The following is a 20,132-nucleotide window of genomic DNA, read 5'->3' on the forward strand; positions in this document are numbered from 1 at the left end:
GGACATTTTCACTTAGGGGTGTACTCACTTTTGTTGCCAGCGGTTTAGACATTAATGGCTGTGTGTTGAGTTATTTTGAGGGGACAGCAAATTTACACTGTTATACAAGCTGTACACTCACTACTTTACATTGTAGCAAAGTGTCATTTCTTCAGTGTTGTCACATGAAAAGAGAGAATGAAATATTTACAAAAATGTGAGGGGTGTACTTACTTTTGTGAGATAATGTAACTTGGATGGGGTAAAAGGAACATGGGATGCCCAGACAATTGACTTTAAATGAATGAAAACATATTTGGAATCTGTATTTGCCGTCTCTAAAGCTCCATACTCCTCCAGCACATCACATATGAGTCAACCTTGCTTCCTCTACTGCACAATGCTTGATTCCTGACACAGTTAGCACATGGTTAGGCCCCACTCTGCCTAACAGTGAAGGATTCGACATTTTCTGGCAAGGGGTCTGCAGTCCCCTTTGGTGTAGCAGCCAATAGCAACTGAAAAGAGTCTTTTTGTGCTAGCTGTGTTTTAGGTGGACTACTGGTCCCAGTCAGTCCTGTGCAAACTCTACCAACCCTCCTGGCTGCAGCAGCCTGTCTCTAACGCCAACAACATCACAGTCTCTCCCTCTGGCTCTACATCCACTCCTGGCATGTCTCTCCCAGATCTTCCCACTGTGCCTGTCACTCACCGAACCACAGATGGATCCCTCCTGATGATTTGCCCAGCAGTGCTCCCCACTGTCCTCTCCTGCTCCTATTCAGGACACCCCCTGTTTGGGTTGCATGGAGGGGTTCCTTCCCAGCTCTTCGAGCCACAGCCCAAGGTTGCTCCCCACAGATAGGGGGCTCCCTCAAAGGCCCTGACAGCCTAACATTCCTTCACTCAGTTCTTCCACCCGACAACTTCTCCCCCAGCAGGCTGACCCTGGGTAGATATAGGAGGCCTGTCCCCTGCCAATCCTAGTTGGGGATTGGTCAGGGCTCCCAGATACACCCCATGCCACTCCAATCCTCTCTCCCCACCTCTGTTTCAGAACCTTCCAGAAACCAGAGGGATGTGCCAGAGAGATCGAGCCACATGCCAGTCATCTGCTGCTGCTCTCAAACCATTCCCAACCCCCAGATCAGAAACAAACAGGCCTAGCCCTGCTTAAATGTGCCTGCACTGACTGAAACAAAAAAAAAAAACTACCTCTAGCAACCTAGCTAAGGTAGAGGGTGCTACAAAAACAAAAATGTTTTTCTTAGTTTCTTTTATAACATTTTGGAAACAGGTAATTTTTCTCTGTTTTTCATCTCTTTCGCTGATGGGGCTGCACTGACGGGCACTGATAGGTAGCACTGATGGGCACTGATAGGCTGCACTGATGGACACTGATAGGTAGCACTGATGGGCACTGATAGGCTGCACTGATGGGCTGCACTGATGGGCACTGATAGGCTGCACTGATGGGCACTGATATGGGGCACTGATGGGCACTGATAGGCAGCACTGATGGGCACCGATGAGCCTGCACTGATGGGTACTGATATGTGGCACTGATGGGCACTGATATGGAGCACTGATAGGCACTGATAAGCAGCACTGTTATGTGGCACAGATGGGCATTGATAGGTGGCACTGATGGGCACTGATTGTCAGCACTGATAGGCTGCACTGATGGGCACTGTTTGGCACTGATGGGCACCAATGAGGCTGCACTGATGGGCACTGATAGGCTGCAATGATGGGCACTGATAGGGATCACTGATGGGCACTAATAGGCAGCACTGATGGACACTGATATGTGGCACTGATGGGCATTGATAGGTGGCAATGATGGGCACTGATATGCGGCACTGATTGGCACTGATAGGCAGCACTGATGGGCACCAATGAGGCTGCACTTATGGGCACTTATAGGCTGCACTGATGGGCACTGATATGTGGCACTGATGGGCACTGATAGGCAGCACTGATGGGCACTGATAGGCAGCACAGATGGGCATTGATATGTGGCACTGATGGGCATTGATAAGTGGCACTGATGGGCTGCACTGATGGGCACTGCTAGGCAGCACTGATGGGCACTGATAGGCTGCACTGATGGGCACTGATATGTGGCACTGATGGGCACTGATAGACAGCACTGATGGGCATTGATAGGTGGCACTGATGGGAACTGATATGTGGCACTGATAGGCGGTACTGATGTGAACTGATATGTGGCACTGATAGACAGCACTGATGGGCATTGATAGGTGGCACTGATATGCGGCACGGATGGGCACTGACAGGTGTAACTGATGGACACTGATGAGGAGGCACTGACTTTTAGCAACGTCATATGACGCCCTCCCAGAACTGGCCGACCGCACTGTAGCCGTCATTTTGCTATAGAGTGGTCGGCAAAACCATTTTCCGCTGCAGGCTACATTACTTCTCTCCCGGGAAGGGGGAGGGGGCGGGGCAAAGGTTCCCCAGTTTTTACAATTCAAGCAATGCCAGTGTCACTGAGGAAGGTTGTCCCCTCCAGGTCGCAATCCTGCTCACTGTCAGCCAGCAGCACTGAGGTTTCTATGGTGCCGCTGCCAAAATATAAACATTGCAGAAGGGAAGGGCGGGCAAGCTGCAACCAGGCAGGAGCTGTACAGGCATGCGGAGGGGGGCAGAGACTGCAACCTGCAACAAGTGAAGGTGCCAGCGTCTGCTCTAACCCTCGCCAGGCTGGGGGCGCTTGTAGATCACAGAGTTAGCAATGCCAAGCTGCAGCTAACAAAGCCAGCAGACTACTCTCATTCAGTAACAAGGTCATTACATAACACCGGATCACCCTCATCCTACATACATAGTTCTGTTTTGGACACAAATCCTCAGGAAAGACATTAATGAATTAGAAAGAGTTCAGTGAAGGCCAACAAAATGACTAAGGGGGATGGAGGAGCCCAGTTATGGAGGTTGGAGGACCTCATCTATGGGGGTTGGAGGACCTCATTTATTGAGGGTGGAGGAGCTCATCTATGGGGAGTGGAGGAGCTTATCTATGGGGGGTGGAGGAGCTCATCTATGGGGGGTGGAGGAGCTCAGTTATAGGGGGTAGAGGAGGTCAGCTATGGGGGGTGAAGGAGGTCAGCTATGGGGATGGAGGAGCTCAGTTATGGGAGGTGGAGGAGCTCAGTTATAGGGGGTAGAGGAGGTCAGCTATGGGGGATGGAGGAGCTCAGCTAACTGGGATGGAGGAGGTCAGCTATGGGGGGGGGGTGAAGGAGATCAGCTATGGCAAATAGAGGTGCTTAATTATGGGGATGGAGGAGCTCAGTTATAAGGGAATGAGGAGCTCAGCTATAGGGGTGAAGGAGTTCAGCTATGAGGAATAGAGGAGTTTAATTATGGGGATGGAGGAGCTCCGTTATAGGGGATGGAGGAGCTCAGTTATGGGGCACGGAGGAGCTCAGTTATGGGGGGTGGAGGAGCTCAGCTATAGGGGGTGGAGGAGCTCAGTCGTGAGGGGTGGAGGAGCTTAGCTATGGGGGTGGAGGAGCTTAGCTATGCAGGGTGGAGGAGGTCAGCTATAGAGGGTGGAGGAGCTCAACTATGGAGGTGAAGCTTAGTTATGGGGGTTTGAGGAGCTCAACTATTGGGGTTGGAGAAGCTCAGCTATAGGGGGTAGAGGAGGTCAGCTATGGGGGGTGAAGGAAGTCAGCTATGGGGATGGAGGAGCTCAGTTATGGGGGGTGGAGGAGCTCAGTTATAGGGGGTAGAGGAGGACAGCTATGGGGGATGGAGGAGCTCAGCTCTCTGGGATGGAGGAGGTCAGCTATGGGGGGGGGGGTGAAGGAGATCAGCTATGGCAAATAGAGGTGCTTAATTATGGGGATGGAGGAGCTCAGTTATAAGGGAATGAGGAGCTCAGCTGTAGGGGTGAAGGAGATCAGCTATGGGGAATAGAGGAGTTTAATTATGGGGATGGAGGAGCTCCGTTATAGGGGATTGAGGAGCTCAGTTATGGGGCATGGAGGAGCTCAGTTATGGGGGGTGGAGGAGCTCAGCTATAGGGGGTGGAGGAGCTCAGTCATGAGGGGTGGAGGAGCTTAGCTATGGGGGTGGAGGAGCTTAGTTATGGGTGTTTGAGGAGCTCAACTATTGGGGTTGGAGGAGCTCAGCTATGGGGGGATGGGTGAGCTTAGCTATGCACAGGCGACGCCTCCCCTATCCATCGCCGCCACCCCCCATTCCATGCGTCTGTCCCCTTTCAGGATGCCGGGCACATAGATTCCAATGCAGGGGTGGGTGGTTTTTTGAAACACAGATTAGAGCCAGAGGCTTTAATAGGCTTCAAAATAGGGTGGGATCATGGCAAAAGAATGCACTCGGAGCCCACCCAGGTGTGTGAGAATAGGGAATGAATATTCCCTATTCTCACACTGAATCGCCTCTCAGCTATGCTGGATGGAGGAGTTCAGCTATGGGGGATGGAGGAGCTCAGCTATGGGGAATCGAGGAGCTCAGCTATGGGGAATAGAGGACCTCAGCTATGGGGGATGGAGAAGCTCAGCTATGGGGGATGGAGGAATTCAGCAATGGGGGATGGAGGAGTTCAGCTATGGGGGGTGGAGGAGCTCAGCTATCTGGGATGAAGGAGTTCAGCTATGGGGGTGGAGGAGCTCAGCTATGGTAAATGGAGAAGCTCAACTATGGGGGATGGAGGAGCTCAGCTATGGGGGTGGAGGAGCTCAGCTATGGGAAATGGAGAAGTTCAGCTATGGGGGATGGAGGAGTTCAGCTATGGGGAATGGAGGAGCTCAGCTATGGGGAATGGAGAAGCTCAGCTATGGGGAATGGAGGAGCTCAGCTATGGGGAATGGAGGAGCTCAGCTATTGGGGGTGGAGGAGTTCAGCTATGGGGGGTGGAGGAGAGTTCAGCTATGGGGAATGGAGGAGCTCAGCTGTGGGGGGTGGAGAAGCTCAGCTGTGGGGGATGGAGGAGCTCAGCTATGCGAGATGGAAGAGCTCAGCTATGGGGAATGGAGGAGCTCAGCAATGGGGGATGGAGGAGCTCAGCTATGAGGGATGGAGGAGCTCAGCTATGGGGAATGCAGGAGCTCAGCTATGGGGGATGGAGGAGCTCAGCTATGGGGAATGGAGAAGCTCAGCTATGGGGAATGGAGAGGAGCTCAGCTATGGGGGATGGAGGAGTTCAGCTATGGGGAATGGAGGAGCTCAGCTATGGGGGTGGAGGAGTTCAGCTATGGGGGATGGAGGAGCTCGGCTATGGGGAATGGAGGAGCTCAGCTGTGGGAGATGGAGGAGCTCAGCTATGTGAGATGGAAGAGCTCAGCTATGGGGAATGGAGGAACTCAGCTATGGGGAATGGAGGAGCTCAGCTGTGCGGGATGGAGAAGCTCAGCTGTGGGGGATGGAGGAGCCTCAGTTATGGGCGATGGAGGAGCTCAGCCATGAGAGATGTGAGAAACTCAGTTATGGGGGGTGGAGGAGCTCAGTTAAAGGGGGTAGAGGAGGTCAGCTATGGGGATGGAGGAGCTCATCTATGGGGGATGTAAGAGCTCAGCTATCTGGGATGGAGGAGGTCAGCTATGGGGGAGTGAAGGAGATTAGCTATGGTGAATAGAGGAGCTTAATTATGGGGATGGAGTAGCTCAGTTATAGGGGATGGAGGAGCTCAGTTATGGGGAATGGAGGAGCTCAGTTATGGGGTGTGGAGGAGCTAGGCTATGGGGGTGGAGGAGCTCAGTCATGAGGGGTGGAGGAGCTTAGCTATGGGGGGTGGAGGAGCTTAGCTATGCAGGGTGGATGAGGTCAGCTATAGAGGGTGGAGGAGCTCAACTATGGAGGTGAAGCTTAGTTATGGGGGTTTGAGGAGCTCAACTATGGGGGTTTGGAGGAGCTCAGCTATGGGGGGATGGGTGAGCTTAAGCTATGCACAGGCACCGCCTCCCCTATCCATCGCTGCCACCCCCCATATCCATGCGTCTGTCCCCTTTCAGGATGCCGGGCGCATAGATTCCAATGCGGGGGTGGGTGTTTTTTTTAAACACAGATTAGAGCTAGAGGCTTTAATAGGCTTCCAAATAGGGTGGGATCAGTGCACAGAGAATGCACTCGGAGCCCACCCAGGTGTGTGAGGGAATAGGGAATGAATATTCCCTATTCTCACACTGATTCACCTCTCAGCTATGCAGGATGGAGGAGTTCAGCTATCGGGAATGGAGGAGATCAGCTATGGGGAATGGAGAGAGCTCAGCTATGGGGGATGGAGGAGTTCAGCTATGAGGAATGGAGGACCTCAGCTATGGGGGATGGAGAAGCTCAGCTATGGGGGGATGGAGGAATTCAGCAATGGGGGATGGAGGAGTTCAGCTATGGGGGGTGGAGGAGCTCAGCTATCTGGGATGAAGGAGCTAAGCTATTGGGGAATGGAGGAGTTCAGCTATGGGGGTGGAGGAGCTCAGCTATGGTAAATGGAGAAGCTCAACTATGGGGGATGGAGGAGCCTCAGCTATGGGGGTGGAGAAGCTCAGCTATGGGAAATGGAGAAGTTTGGCTATGGGGGATGGAGGAGCTCAGCTATGGGGAATGGAGGAGTTCAGCTATGGGGGATGGAGGAGCTCAGCTATGGGGAATGGAGGAGCTCAGCTATGGGGGATGGAGGAGCTCAGCTATGGGGAATGGAGGAGCTCAGCTATGGGGGATGGAGGAGCTCAGCTATGGGGGATGGAGGAGCTCAGCTATGGGGGATGGAGGAGCTCAGCTATGAGGGATGGAGGAGCTCAGCTATGGGGAATGGAGGAGCTCAGCTGTGGGGGATGGAGGAGCTCAGCTGTGGGGGATGGAGGAGCTCAGCTATGTGAGGAGGAGCCCGCTAACAGCCAACCACGATCAATACCCCCAGGCAGTCAGAGCGTGCGGGGTTGGAGAGTGGGATGTCGGATCACGTACTGACCAGCCTAGTAAATAGGTATATCCTGTGTAAAGAAATAATTTACCAACTAGTTTTATCAGCTACATTTTATTTCTATCTTGTGCAAGGGGAGAGATATTGGTTATTGTAGTTCCTAGTATTAATTTATTGGTTCTCATTTTTACTATCCATAGATCCTCAATAGCTGTATTGAACCCATGGAGCAATACCCCATTTGTCATTTTAAAAGAGATGGCCATCCAAATGGATAAAGCTAAACTATATCCTCCTGAGAGTACATCATTAATTTAAAAAACAAATAGACACATATATCTGCATAATTGCAGAGTCGAATATGTCAGCTATTATTTAAATAGCCAACATATCCCCATTAATCACTGCAAAATGCATCCACATGAATAAGAATGACACTCTGGAACACTGTATAAGCGCCATGCTATAAGTTTGTATTGATGTTTATAGAAAGGGGGAATGGAGGGGCTCAGCTATGAGGGATGGAGGAGCTCAGCTATGGGGAATGGAGGAGCTCAGCTGTGGGGGATGGAGGAGCTCAGCTGTGGGGGATGGAAGAGCTCAGCTATGGGGAATGGAGGAGCTTAGCTATGGGGGATGGAGAAGTTCAGCTATGGGGGATGGAGAAGTTCAGCTATGGGGAATGGAGAAGCTCAGCTATGGGAGATGGAGGAGCTCAGCTATGGAGGATGGAGGAGTTCATCTATGGGGAATGGAGGAACTCAGCTATGGGGAATGGAGAAGCTCAGCTGTGCGGGATGGAGAAGCTCAGCTGTGGGGGGTGGAGGAGCTCAGTTATGGGGGATGGAGGAGCTCAGCTATGGGAGATGGAAGAGCTCAGCTATGGGGAATGGAGGAGCTCAGCTGTGGGGGATGGAGAAGCTCAGCTGTGGGGGATGGAGGAGCTCAGCTATGGAGGATGGAGGAGTTCATCTGTGGGGAATGGAGGAACTCAGCTATGGGAGATGGAGGAGCTCAGCTATGGAAAATGGAGGAGCTCAGATATGGGGAATGGAGGAGCTCAGCTATGGGGGTGGAAGAACTCAGCTGTAGGGAATGGAGGAGCTCAGCTATGGGGGATGGAGGAGCGCAGCTATGGGGGATGGAGGAGCTCAGCTATGAGGAATGGAGGACCTCAGCTATGGGGGATGGAGAAGCTCAGCTATGGGGGATGGAGGAATTCAGCAATGGGGGATGGAGGAGTTCAGCTATGGGGGGTGGAGGAGCTCAGCTATGGGGGATGGAGGAGCTCAGCTATGGGGGATGGAGGAGCTCAGCTATGAGGGATGGAGGAGCTTAGCTATGGGGGATAGAGGAGTCTAGCTATGAGGGATGGAGGAGCTCAGCTATGGGGAATGGAGGAGCTCAGCTGTGGGGGATGGAGGAGCTCAGCTATGTGAGGAGGAGCCTGCTAACAGCCAACCACGATCAATACCCCCAGGCAGTCAGAGCGTACGGGGTTGGAGAGTGGGATGTCGGATCACGTACTGACCAGCCTAGTAAATAGGTATATCCTGTGTAAATGGGGAATGGAGGAGCTCAGCTACGGGGAGTGGAGGAGCTCAGCTATGGGGGATGGAGGAGCTCAGCTGTGGGGGATGGAGGAGCTCAGCTGTGAGGGATGGAGGAGCTCAGCTGTGGGGGATGGAGGAGCTCAGCTGTGGGGGACGGAGGAGCTCAGCTGTGGGGGATGGTGAAGCTCAGCTTTGGGAGATGGAGGAGCTCAGCTATGGGGAATGGAGGAGCTCAGCTATGGGGGATGAAGGAGCTCAGTTATGGGTGATGGAGGAGCTCAGCTATGGGGGATAAAGGATTTCAGATATGGGGAATGGAGGAGCTCAGCTATGGGGAATGGAGGAGCTCAGCTATGGGGGATGGAGAAGTTCAGCTATGGGGAATGGAGAAGCTCAGCTATGGGAGATGGAGGAGCTCAGCTATGGAGGATGGAGGAGTTCATCTATGGGGAATGGAGGAACTCAGCTATGGGGAATGGAGAAGCTCAGCTGTGCGGGATGGAGAAGCTCAGCTGTGGGGGGTGGAGGAGCTCAGTTATGGGGGATGGAGGAGCTCAGCTATGGGAGATGGAAGAGCTCAGCTATGGGGAATGGAGGAGCTCAGCTGTGGGGGATGGAGAAGCTCAGCTGTGGGGGATGGAGGAGCTCAGCTATGGAGGATGGAGGAGTTCATCTGTGGGGAATGGAGGAACTCAGCTATGGGAGATGGAGGAGCTCAGCTATGGAAAATGGAGGAGCTCAGATATGGGGAATGGAGGAGCTCAGCTATGGGGGTGGAAGAACTCAGCTGTAGGGAATGGAGGAGCTCAGCTATGGGGGATGGAGGAGCGCAGCTATGGGGGATGGAGGAGCTCAGCTATGAGGAATGGAGGACCTCAGCTATGGGGGATGGAGAAGCTCAGCTATGGGGGATGGAGGAATTCAGCAATGGGGGATGGAGGAGTTCAGCTATGGGGGGTGGAGGAGCTCAGCTATGGGGGATGGAGGAGCTCAGCTATGGGGGATGGAGGAGCTCAGCTATGAGGGATGGAGGAGCTTAGCTATGGGGGATAGAGGAGTCTAGCTATGAGGGATGGAGGAGCTCAGCTATGGGGAATGGAGGAGCTCAGCTGTGGGGGATGGAGGAGCTCAGCTATGTGAGGAGGAGCCTGCTAACAGCCAACCACGATCAATACCCCCAGGCAGTCAGAGCGTACGGGGTTGGAGAGTGGGATGTCGGATCACGTACTGACCAGCCTAGTAAATAGGTATATCCTGTGTAAATGGGGAATGGAGGAGCTCAGCTACGGGGAGTGGAGGAGCTCAGCTATGGGGGATGGAGGAGCTCAGCTGTGGGGGATGGAGGAGCTCAGCTGTGAGGGATGGAGGAGCTCAGCTGTGGGGGATGGAGGAGCTCAGCTGTGGGGGATGGAGGAGCTCAGCTGTGGGGGACGGAGGAGCTCAGCTGTGGGGGATGGTGAAGCTCAGCTTTGGGAGATGGAGGAGCTCAGCTATGGGGAATGGAGGAGCTCAGCTATGGGGGATGAAGGAGCTCAGTTATGGGTGATGGAGGAGCTCAGCTATGGGGGATGAAGGATTTCAGATATGGGGAATGGAGGAGCTCAGCTATGGGGAATGGAGGAGCTCAGCTACGGGGAATGGAGGAGCTCAACTATGGGGGATGGAGGAGCTCAGCTATGGGGGATGGGGGAGCTCAGCTATGGGGGATGGAGGAGTTCAGCTATGGGGAATTGAGGAGCTCAGCTTTGAAGTCAATAGGATGCGATTTTTGCATTGAAGTCAAGGGGACGTGGTTTGCATTGAAGTCTATCGACACGATTTTGCATTGAAGACAATGGGACACGGCATGCCATTATCGGTACATTTTTTGTTTGTTTCTATCGGCAAAACGCTGATAACCCTATTTTTGGCCCTTAATTTTCTGCAACCGATATATCACTGCATCCCTAATCACTGGGTCTAAAATAATGAAAACAGAAACTCTGGTGGTGACTCCGAGGGGTGGGATGTAGTGGAGGATTACAAGAATCTGGGGGTACACATGGACAATACACTGGACTGAGGTATCTGTGGGTACACATGGACAATACACTGGACTGAGGTGCTCTATAGGAAGGTGCCAGAGACGTCTCGGTTTTTTGAGGAGGTCTGTGACCATCTGCCAGACCATGCTGAAGATGTTTTAGGAGTCTGTAGAGGGCAGCTCTCTCCTGTATGCAGTGGCATGCTGGGGAAGTGGGTTTAGGGTGGCCGACACCAACAGATTTAATAAACTGATCTGCAAGGCCAGTGATGTTGTTGGGTCTTTAACCACTTGCCGACCATGATACGTACATATACATTGCGGCTTTGAAGTGGTTTACCGGGGTTATGGATGAATATATCAGCCATGACCCGATCCCGGCCCCTTACCATGTGATCAGCTGTCAGCCAATGACAGCTGATCACGTGATGTAAACAGAAGACCAGTAATCGTCTGACAGCGTGAGGAGAAAAAAAAAGCCAATCACTTTCTTCTGACAGAGGGAGAGCCACCACCGCCTCATCTGTGCCCACCGGTGCCACCTGCCAGTGCATATCAGTGCCACCAATCAGTGCCCACCAGTGCCACCTACCAGTGCCCACCAGTGCCACCTGCCAGGGCATATCAATGCCACCAATCAGTGCCCACCAGTGCCACCTACCAGTGCCCACCAGTGCCACCTGCCAGTGCATATCAGTGCCACCAATCAGTGCCCACCAGTGCCACCTACCAGTGCCCACCAGTGCCACCTGCCAGGGCATATCAATGCCACCAATCAGTGCCCACCAGTGCCACCTACCAGTGCCCACCAGTGCCACCTGCCAGTGCATATCAGGGCTGCCAATCAGTGCCCACCAGTGCCACCTTTTAATACCAATTAGCACTGCCAATCAGTGCCTCATCATCAGTGCCATCTATCAGTGCTGCCTATCAGTGTCACCTACCAGTGCCCATCAGTGCCACCTATCAATGCCCTTCAGTGCCACCCATCAGTGCCACCCATCAGTGCCACCTATCAGTTCCCACTAATGCCACCTCATCAGAGCCCTTCAGTGCCACCTATCAGTGCCCTTCAGTGCCGCCCATCAGTGCCCTTCAGTGCCACCCCATCAGTGCTACCCTATCAGTGCCACCTATCAGTGCCCACCAGTGCTGCCTAATCAGTGCCCATCAGTGCAGCCTCATCAGCGCACATCAATGAGGGACAGTTCACACCACAGAAACGCAGTCCGGATGCGTTCCAGATGCTTTTCTCCATGTGCATTTTGGATGCGTTTTTGGTGCGTTTTTGATGCGTTCCAGTGCATCCCCCCCCCCCTCTTTTTTCTTAACCTTAAATAAGGACATGTGTGTTTCCTGTGTGTTCTTGATGCATTTTACAGCGTTCCAGCACAGTCCACTGCAGGAAAAATGCTCTACTTTTTTTTCTGGAACTGCAAGCACTGGTGTGAACTATGCCACTGAAAACCATATAATCTACTTCCCAGGTGTTTTTTGATGCATTGTGGTGTGAAATTGCCTTCAAGAAGAAAAATTACCTGTATGCAAAATGTTTTAACAAACTATAAAACGGTTTTGTTTTTCTGTTTTTGGTGACCTCAGCGATCTCTCTGTACTCCCAGGCAGTCCCCACAGTTAGAAACACCTCCCAGGGAACACTTAGCCCCTTGATCGCCCCCTAGTGTTAACCCCTTCCCGGCCAGTGACATTTATACAGTAATCAGTTCATATTTATAGCACTGATCGCTGTATAAATGTCAATGGTCCCACTTTTGTGAGATACAGTATATATATATAATATATATATATATATATATATATATATATATATATATATATATATATATATATATATTTTTTATAAAAGATAATATAATAACATATCTAATATAATGTAATATAATATTTTTGATAATATAATAACATATCTAATATAATGTAATATAATATTTTTGATATAATATAATAATATATCTAATATAATGTAATATAATATTTTTGATATAGTATTATATTATAACATATAGTTATATAGTTAATCAGGTTGAAAACACATCTAATATAATATAATAACATATCTAATATCATGTTATATAATATTTTTTATATAATTTAATATCTAATATAATGTAATATATTATTTGTGATATAATGTAATATAATATAATATAATATGATATAATAACATATCTAATATAATGTAATATAATATTTTTGATATGTTATAATACAATATCATATCATATTATATGATATTGTATTATAATATATCAAAAATATTATATTACATTCTATTAGATATGTTATTATATTATATGATAACATATCTAATGTAATATAATAGTTTTGATATAATATAATATAACATATATAATAGAATGTAATATAATATTTTTGATATAATATAATAACATATCTAATATAATATAATATAATAATATACCTAATATCATGTATTATGATATTTTTGATATAATATAATATCATATCTAATATAATATTTTTGATATAATATAATATAATAACATGTCTTATACCGTGTAATATGATATTTTTGATATATAATAATATCATATCTAATATAATGTAATATAATATTTTTGATATAATATAATAACATATCTAATATAATATTTTTGATATAAAATATTGTTTAAAGAAGCTATATAATATAATAAAATATATTATATAATGCATGTAATATAATATTTTTATTTAACAAAAAAAAAATAGCATTTTAACATTTATTTAAAAATATAATCACACCAACTTTAAATGATATTCTTTCTCTCTCAACAATTTATGTGTTAAAGCCACAATTATCCATCTTTACCCAATCTATTCTTCCATGGAGAATGTGTATTTCTGTGCTCTTCATTCCTTCCCTGAAATCCAGTTCAGCAGGAAAAGGGAGACCACCTAGTTTATGGTAATGGTAACACTTCATACAAGTCTGGTGACATTCTGTAGTGTGTTCTGTGACAGCGGCGAGTCGTGTATTGTCATTCCAGTCCAGGAAAGTCCCAGCTATTATACAATCCTCACCTTGAGGGGGAGGACCTGTCCTCCTCCTCCTCCTCTGATCTCCTCCTCCTCCTCTAATCTCCTCTGATCTCCTCCTCCTCATCCTCATCCTCCTCATCCTCCTTCTCTGATCTCCTCCTCCTCATCCTCCTCCTCTGATCTCCTCCTCCTCATCCTCCTCCTCTGATCTCCTCCTCCTCATCCTCTTCCTCTGATCTCTTCCGTGTAGCAATCAGCTTCCACCTTCTCCAGGCATTGATCAATTACTCCAAGACATATCCCCAACACTCAGTTCTTCTACTATGTAAGTCCTTTTATTCTTATTACTTATTGATTATTGTATCAGTCAGGACATTGATCACATCACCATCCACATTCAATGAGAGTTTATTTTTGTATTTTTTTTATTATTACTTATTGATCATTGCATCAGTTGAGACAGGGAACACTATTCCACATTCACTGATCAGTTTATTTTATTCTTATTAGTTATTGATTATAGTATCAGTCAGGACATTGAATGCATCATCCATTTTCTCTGGGAGTTTATTTTCTTCTTCTTCTTCTTCTTCTTTTTATTATTATTATTATTATTTATTGATTACTGTATCAGTCAAGACATTGATCACATCTCTGTCCTCAGTCCCTGAGAGTTTATTTGTTTCCTATTATTTTTTTTTCTGTTGTATCAATCAGAACGTTGATCATATCTCCACCCACATTCCCTGAGAGTTTATTTTTTTTCCTAATACGTATTCAGGGCCGCCTTTAATATTGATTGGACCCTGGGCAAACATTTTCTTGCCCCCCCCCTCAATGCAATTTCGCTCTCCACCTGCTCTGAGTCATACAATAAATAGCAGCTAGACTCAGAATCAGTTTACCGAATCAGATCAGGCAGAGATTGCGATTGGTTGCCAATGTGTCATTAGTGGCACCCTTGTGGGTATTTTTTAATTAATTATTTTTAATAAATTTGTATTTTTTATATAAAAAGCTGTTTCAGCATTGTAAGTCTATACCGCACCACGAAAAGCCCAAGGGTAAAAAGGGGAGAAAGGGGGATTTAGGCATGCCAAAAACAAAAAGACGACACATACAAGTCATATATATAACAACAAAGGTAGTAAAATATTTATTATTCATCATTAAAATAGAGGTATCTAAAAGCATGTAGTGAACGCTACCAGATCTATTGTACAGCAGCCAGCATAACACTTGAGAATGTACAAAGGATAGTGAAATCAACGCGTTTCGACCAAGATGGGCTTCTTCAGGATCCACTTCGTGTTTGCAATTTTAACACTGGTAAATGATACAAACAACACATTAAGCTAACAAAAAGATAACCATACAATAATGAAAAAAAAACTAAACTAAAACTAAACAAAAACACACGTGTGTATCATAATCCACAAAAAATATTTATCAAATATATATCAACATCACATGGACACGGGCAGCCGCAAGAAGGAGAGGAAAAACAAACTAGTGTATCAATACCGCTCACTCACTGGCTGCTAGAGGTTACAGAACACATTATGGCTCACTGATTATTTGCTAGAGGATACAGCACATGACTTCTGCTTGTTGATTGGTTGCTAGAGGTTACTGGACATCCTTACCACTCACCATTTGGTTGCTAAAGGTTACTGCACATTATTACTGTTCACTCATTGGTTGCTAAAGGTTACAACACATCATCTTATTACTGCCTGCACACCATGGACTGGGAAAGTGAGGGGACCCATCAATTGACAGGAAACTCCTAGGAATCCTAGGACTCCTGGAATAAGTGGCAATGCTGGGGGAGGGGAGGTGAGTGTGATCAGTGTCAGTGCTGGGGGGGGGATGGGATTAGTTAGGAGGCAGTACACTGTGGCAAATTCTGAATCATGTAGAGCAAAGCTGGAAATCTTTGGCAAGTATATAGTGGGGGATTCTACACTGGCCACCAATGTAATGGTGAATTTGCAATGACCACCAAATGTAAGGGCGAATGTGAACTGACCACCAAAATAAAGAGGGATTTCTACACTGCCATCAATGTAATAGGAGAATTTACACCAACCACCAGTGTAAGGAGGAATATACAATGACCCCCACGTAAGGGGGGATTTACACTGACAGCCATTGTTGATGAGATTTGTACTGACCACCAATGTAAGGTAACACTTCTACACTGACCACCAATGTAAAGGGGGATTTACACTGACCACCAGTGTAAGGGTAATTCTCCACTTACCACCAATGTAAAGGGAAATGGACACTGATCACCAATGTAATGAAGAATTTACACTGACAACCAATGTAATGGGGGATTTGACATCAACAACAAATAAAGAGGGAATTCTACACTGGCCACCAATGTAAGGGGGATTTATACTCACCACCAATTTAAACAGGGCTTCTACATGGACCACCAATGTAAGGGAGGATTCAAAACTGACCACAAATGCAAGTTTGGATATTTTTTACCGATTACCGATATATAGAGGAGTTTCTACACTGGCCACTAATGAAATGGGGATTTACACTGACCACTAATGTAATAGGAGCATTCACAGTAACCACCAATGTAAGGAGGGATTTACACTGACAACCAATGTAAGGGCAACCTTCACACTGACCACTAGTGTGAATGAAAGGATTGTACACCAAGCCCCAATGTAATGAGAAGATTTACACTGACCACCAATGTAACCGAGACATTTAGCCTGCGTTCACATTTGTGTGTGCATGCAAAATCAATTTCCTGACACCCAAGAAACGTGCTGCCCTTTAGCTGATACACAAGAGTGCCATTAATTGTTAATGACACCCTCACGCATCTGCTGACATGTGCGTATTCAGGCTGCTGTGGCACAATGTTATTTTGAAGAAGGGTTCCACCTCCAATTTGCTTACCTTTGCAGAACAGGCTGATGTTAGGCTTAATGACCGCAGTTGTAGGCAGAACTTTCCAGAATGCCCCTTTACCTCCTCAGTGGGCAGCATTCAGCAGAAGTGATGGTGGATATGACCTCAGGGGGGGGCATGATATACATATGAATGCCACCTTTATTTACATATCAATTCCACAGGTCCGCAGCTATTTACTAATTAATGCTGCTTCTTTTTACATATGAATGCCGGTTATTTACTTGTAAACACAGGGTCTGCAGGTGAGTCATCTGTACACAACAATAGGGCAGAGCTGGGCAGCACTAGTACCAGCACTTCACACTGAGATATCAGGACACAGCACAGGACTAAAATTTCAAGGCACAAGGGGATTTAAACTGGAATAGTTGGCAAGTATGAGGCAGGCTCTTTGGGCTCTACTACAATGATGGGGCCCAGGGCAACTACCCCTTTTGCCCAGCTTTAAAGACAACCCTGTACTTGATTATTGTATTGGTCAGGACATTGATCACATCTCCATCTACATTCAATGGAAGTTTATTTATTATTATTTAATTATTATTATTATCATCATATTATTGTATCAATCAGAACATTGATCATATCTCCAACCACATTCACTGAAAGTTTATTTTTATTCTGAATACTTAATGATTATTGTATTGGTCAGGACATTGATCACATCTCCATCTTCATTCAATGGAAGTTTATTTTTATTTTTTATTATTATTATTATTATGTTTATTATTATTATCATATTATTGTATCAATCAGAACATTGATCATATATCCAACCACATTCCCTGAGAGTTTATTTTTATTCCTAATACTTATTGATTATTGTATCAGTCAGGACATTGATCACATCACCATTTACATTCACGGGAAGCTTATTTTATTATTATTATATTATTATTGTATCAATCAGAACATTGATCACATCTCTACCCACATTCACTGAGAGTTTAATATTATTCGTAATGCTTATTGATTATTATATTGATCATAACATCAATTTTATCTCCATCCACATTCCTTGATAATTTATTTTATTATTATCACTTATTGATTATTGTATCAGTCAGGATATTGATTACATTTTGATCTACATTCTCTGAGAGCTTAAATAATAATAATAATAATAATAATAATAATAATAATAATAATAATAATAATATCAGGTTATTGATCATATATCCATTCACATTCCCTGAGAGTTTATTTTTATTCCGAATACTTACCGGTATTGATTATTGTATCAGTCAGGGCATTGATTACATCTCCATCGACATTCTCTGAGAGCTTATTTTATTATTATTATTATTATTATTATTATTATATCAATCCGGTTATTGATCCTATCTCCATTCAGATTCCCTGAGAGTTTTTTATTATTATTACTTTTTTGATTATTCTATTAGCTGAGAAAGCCCCTCCTCCCGTGATGACTCCTGGGATGTATGACATCATTTTCATTGCCCTGGAAACCAGGAAGTAACCGAAGAAATAAATAAAAAAAAAGTGTAAAACAAGTAAATATTATATATTTTTCTATTTATTCACTAATAATTAACAACATAAGGATTACACATAGTCAGTGTTAATTGAGGTAGGGAAGTTCCACTTTTATCATTTGTGCGTTCATTAAAACTACTTGCTGACCGCAATACATATGTATAAGTTGCAAGCGATTTCCAAGGGTTATGGTCAGGCCCCAAAAGCACCCTCCCCATGTTGAGGGCATGTGGCCTGGTACGGTTCAGGAAGGGGGGGGGGGCGCTCTCTTGCCCCCCTCTTTTTCTGGGGCCTGCCAGGTTGCGTGCTCGGATAAGGGTCTGGTATGGATTTTGAGGGGACCCCTACACCATTTTTTTTTTTTAATTTGGCGCAGGGTTCCCCTTAATTTCCATATCAGACCTGAAGGGCCTGGTATGGATTTTAGGGGGACCCCCACACAATTTTTTTTTGGTTCGGGGTTCCCCTTAATATTCATACCAGACCCAAAGGGCCTGTTAATGGACTGGGGGGGTCCTATGCTCTTTTATCAATGAGTTTTATCTATTTTGCCGAGACCCGACAATTCATTACAGCCGCAATCAGCTTTAAATGACAATTTTTCCTTTCGAAATTTCATTTTGCTCTTGGACTGTTCTAAACATGGGAAAAATGCACCCCTTTACAGCAATGGCGTCCCTAGGGGGGGGCAGAGGGCCCTGCCCCCCCCCAACATTATGCTGTGCCCCACCATGTGCCCCCCAATAAAAAAAAATATATTTTTTGTTTTTTTACAAAAAATCTATATCTTATGCCGCGTACACACGAGCGGACATTACGGCGGACTTTGCCCGGCGGACTTTTCGATGTACTTTCCGACGGACTTTCTGAATGAACGGACTTGCCTACACACAATCCACCAAAGTCCGTCGAATTCGTACGTGATGACGTACGACTGGACTAAAACAAGGAAGTTCATAGCCAGTAGCCAATAGCTGCCCTAGCGTGGCTTTTTGTCCGTCGAACTAGCATACAGACGGCGGACTTTTCGACCGGACTCAATTTCAACGGATAAATTTTAAACAAGTTTCAAATCTAAATCCGTCCAACTTTTGAGAAAACAAAGTCCGCTGGAGCCCACACACATCGAATTGTCCGACGAAATCCAGTCCGCCGGGCAAAGTCCGCCGTAATGTCCGCTCGTGTGTACGCGGCATAAGAGGGAGAGAGTCCCCAGTCAGCTCCTGCGGGTAATTCCTCCCCCCTCCCTCTGCTTGCTGACACTGCATAATGGGAGCGCTCACACAACCACGGCCGCCCAATCTGCTCCTTCCCCTGCATCCTCACTGGCAGGGAGAAGAGCGAGTTGCAGGAAGGACTCCACCAGGACTCTCAGTTACTGAAAAAACAGACTGATTTCTCAGACCAGAGCAGTCAATAGCAGGGGCAGGACAGCAAGAGGAGGCTGGGGAACCCCACAGTGGCAGAACACCAGGGCCCGGAGGCAAGACAACCTTTGCAACCCTGATAGTTCTCCCACTGCTTTGGACCCTTATATTTTCTTGGTATGCTGGTGACATATATCTCTTGTTTTCTGCCACCCTGGGGGGCCCAATACAGTAGGAAGGGAGCTCACTGCAGAACATGTGAAAGGGCCGTTGTGGGGTCGTAGTAAAGGGCCCCAGGATATATATACATCTATATATAGATAGATATATATATATATATGTATATATATAATTGCATTTTATAGTTGCCCCCCTACTTTTGTCCCTGTCCCCCCATGTGCCCCCCCTAAATATGAAAGCTGGAGACGCCACTGCTTTACAGTCATACTATAGACACCCCCCAGGTACGAAATTTAAAGGAATATTACATTTTTATTGTTTCACTTTAAGCATCATTAAAATCACTAAAATCATTAAAATCATTAAAAAATTTGCATTGATCCATGTCCCCTGATGCAGGACCCGGGTCCCCAAACACTTTTTATGACAATAACTTGCATATAAGCCTTTAAAATGAGCACTTTTGATTTTTCATGTTCGTGTCCCATTTAACGGTGTTCCAGCGGCTTTCGAATTTGCCACGAACATTGCATATTGTTCGCTGTTCATGGAAAAGGCAAACACCCGATGTTCGACTCCAACATCGGGCTCATTCCTACCTAGGACACGCTTAACCCCTTGATCGCCCCCTAGTGTTTAACCCCTTCCCTGCCAGTGTCATTTATTCAGTT

General features: G+C 46.4%; 1 protein-coding gene across 4 annotated transcripts in view; it reads left to right on the forward strand.

The window, feature by feature from the left end:
* Positions 1–20,132, forward strand: part of LOC141133764 (phospholipid scramblase 1-like) — a 61,738-nt gene that overhangs the window by 14,094 nt on the left and 27,512 nt on the right. The window contains exons 1-2 of one of the 4 annotated variants that reach the window (XM_073623316.1): positions 13,749–13,799; positions 17,821–17,931. The exons of 2 other annotated variants lie outside the window; for them this stretch is intronic. The gene's annotated coding sequence lies outside the window, so the exon portion shown is untranslated. Of the gene's footprint in view, positions 1–13,724; positions 13,800–17,820; positions 17,932–20,132 lie in introns of those variants that run through there. One more of the 4 variants, XM_073623315.1, reaches the window with a different exon arrangement.

This window comes from Aquarana catesbeiana, linkage group LG03 (genome assembly GCF_042186555.1).
Source record: "Aquarana catesbeiana isolate 2022-GZ linkage group LG03, ASM4218655v1, whole genome shotgun sequence".
Classification (NCBI taxonomy): Eukaryota; Metazoa; Chordata; class Amphibia; order Anura; family Ranidae; genus Aquarana; species Aquarana catesbeiana.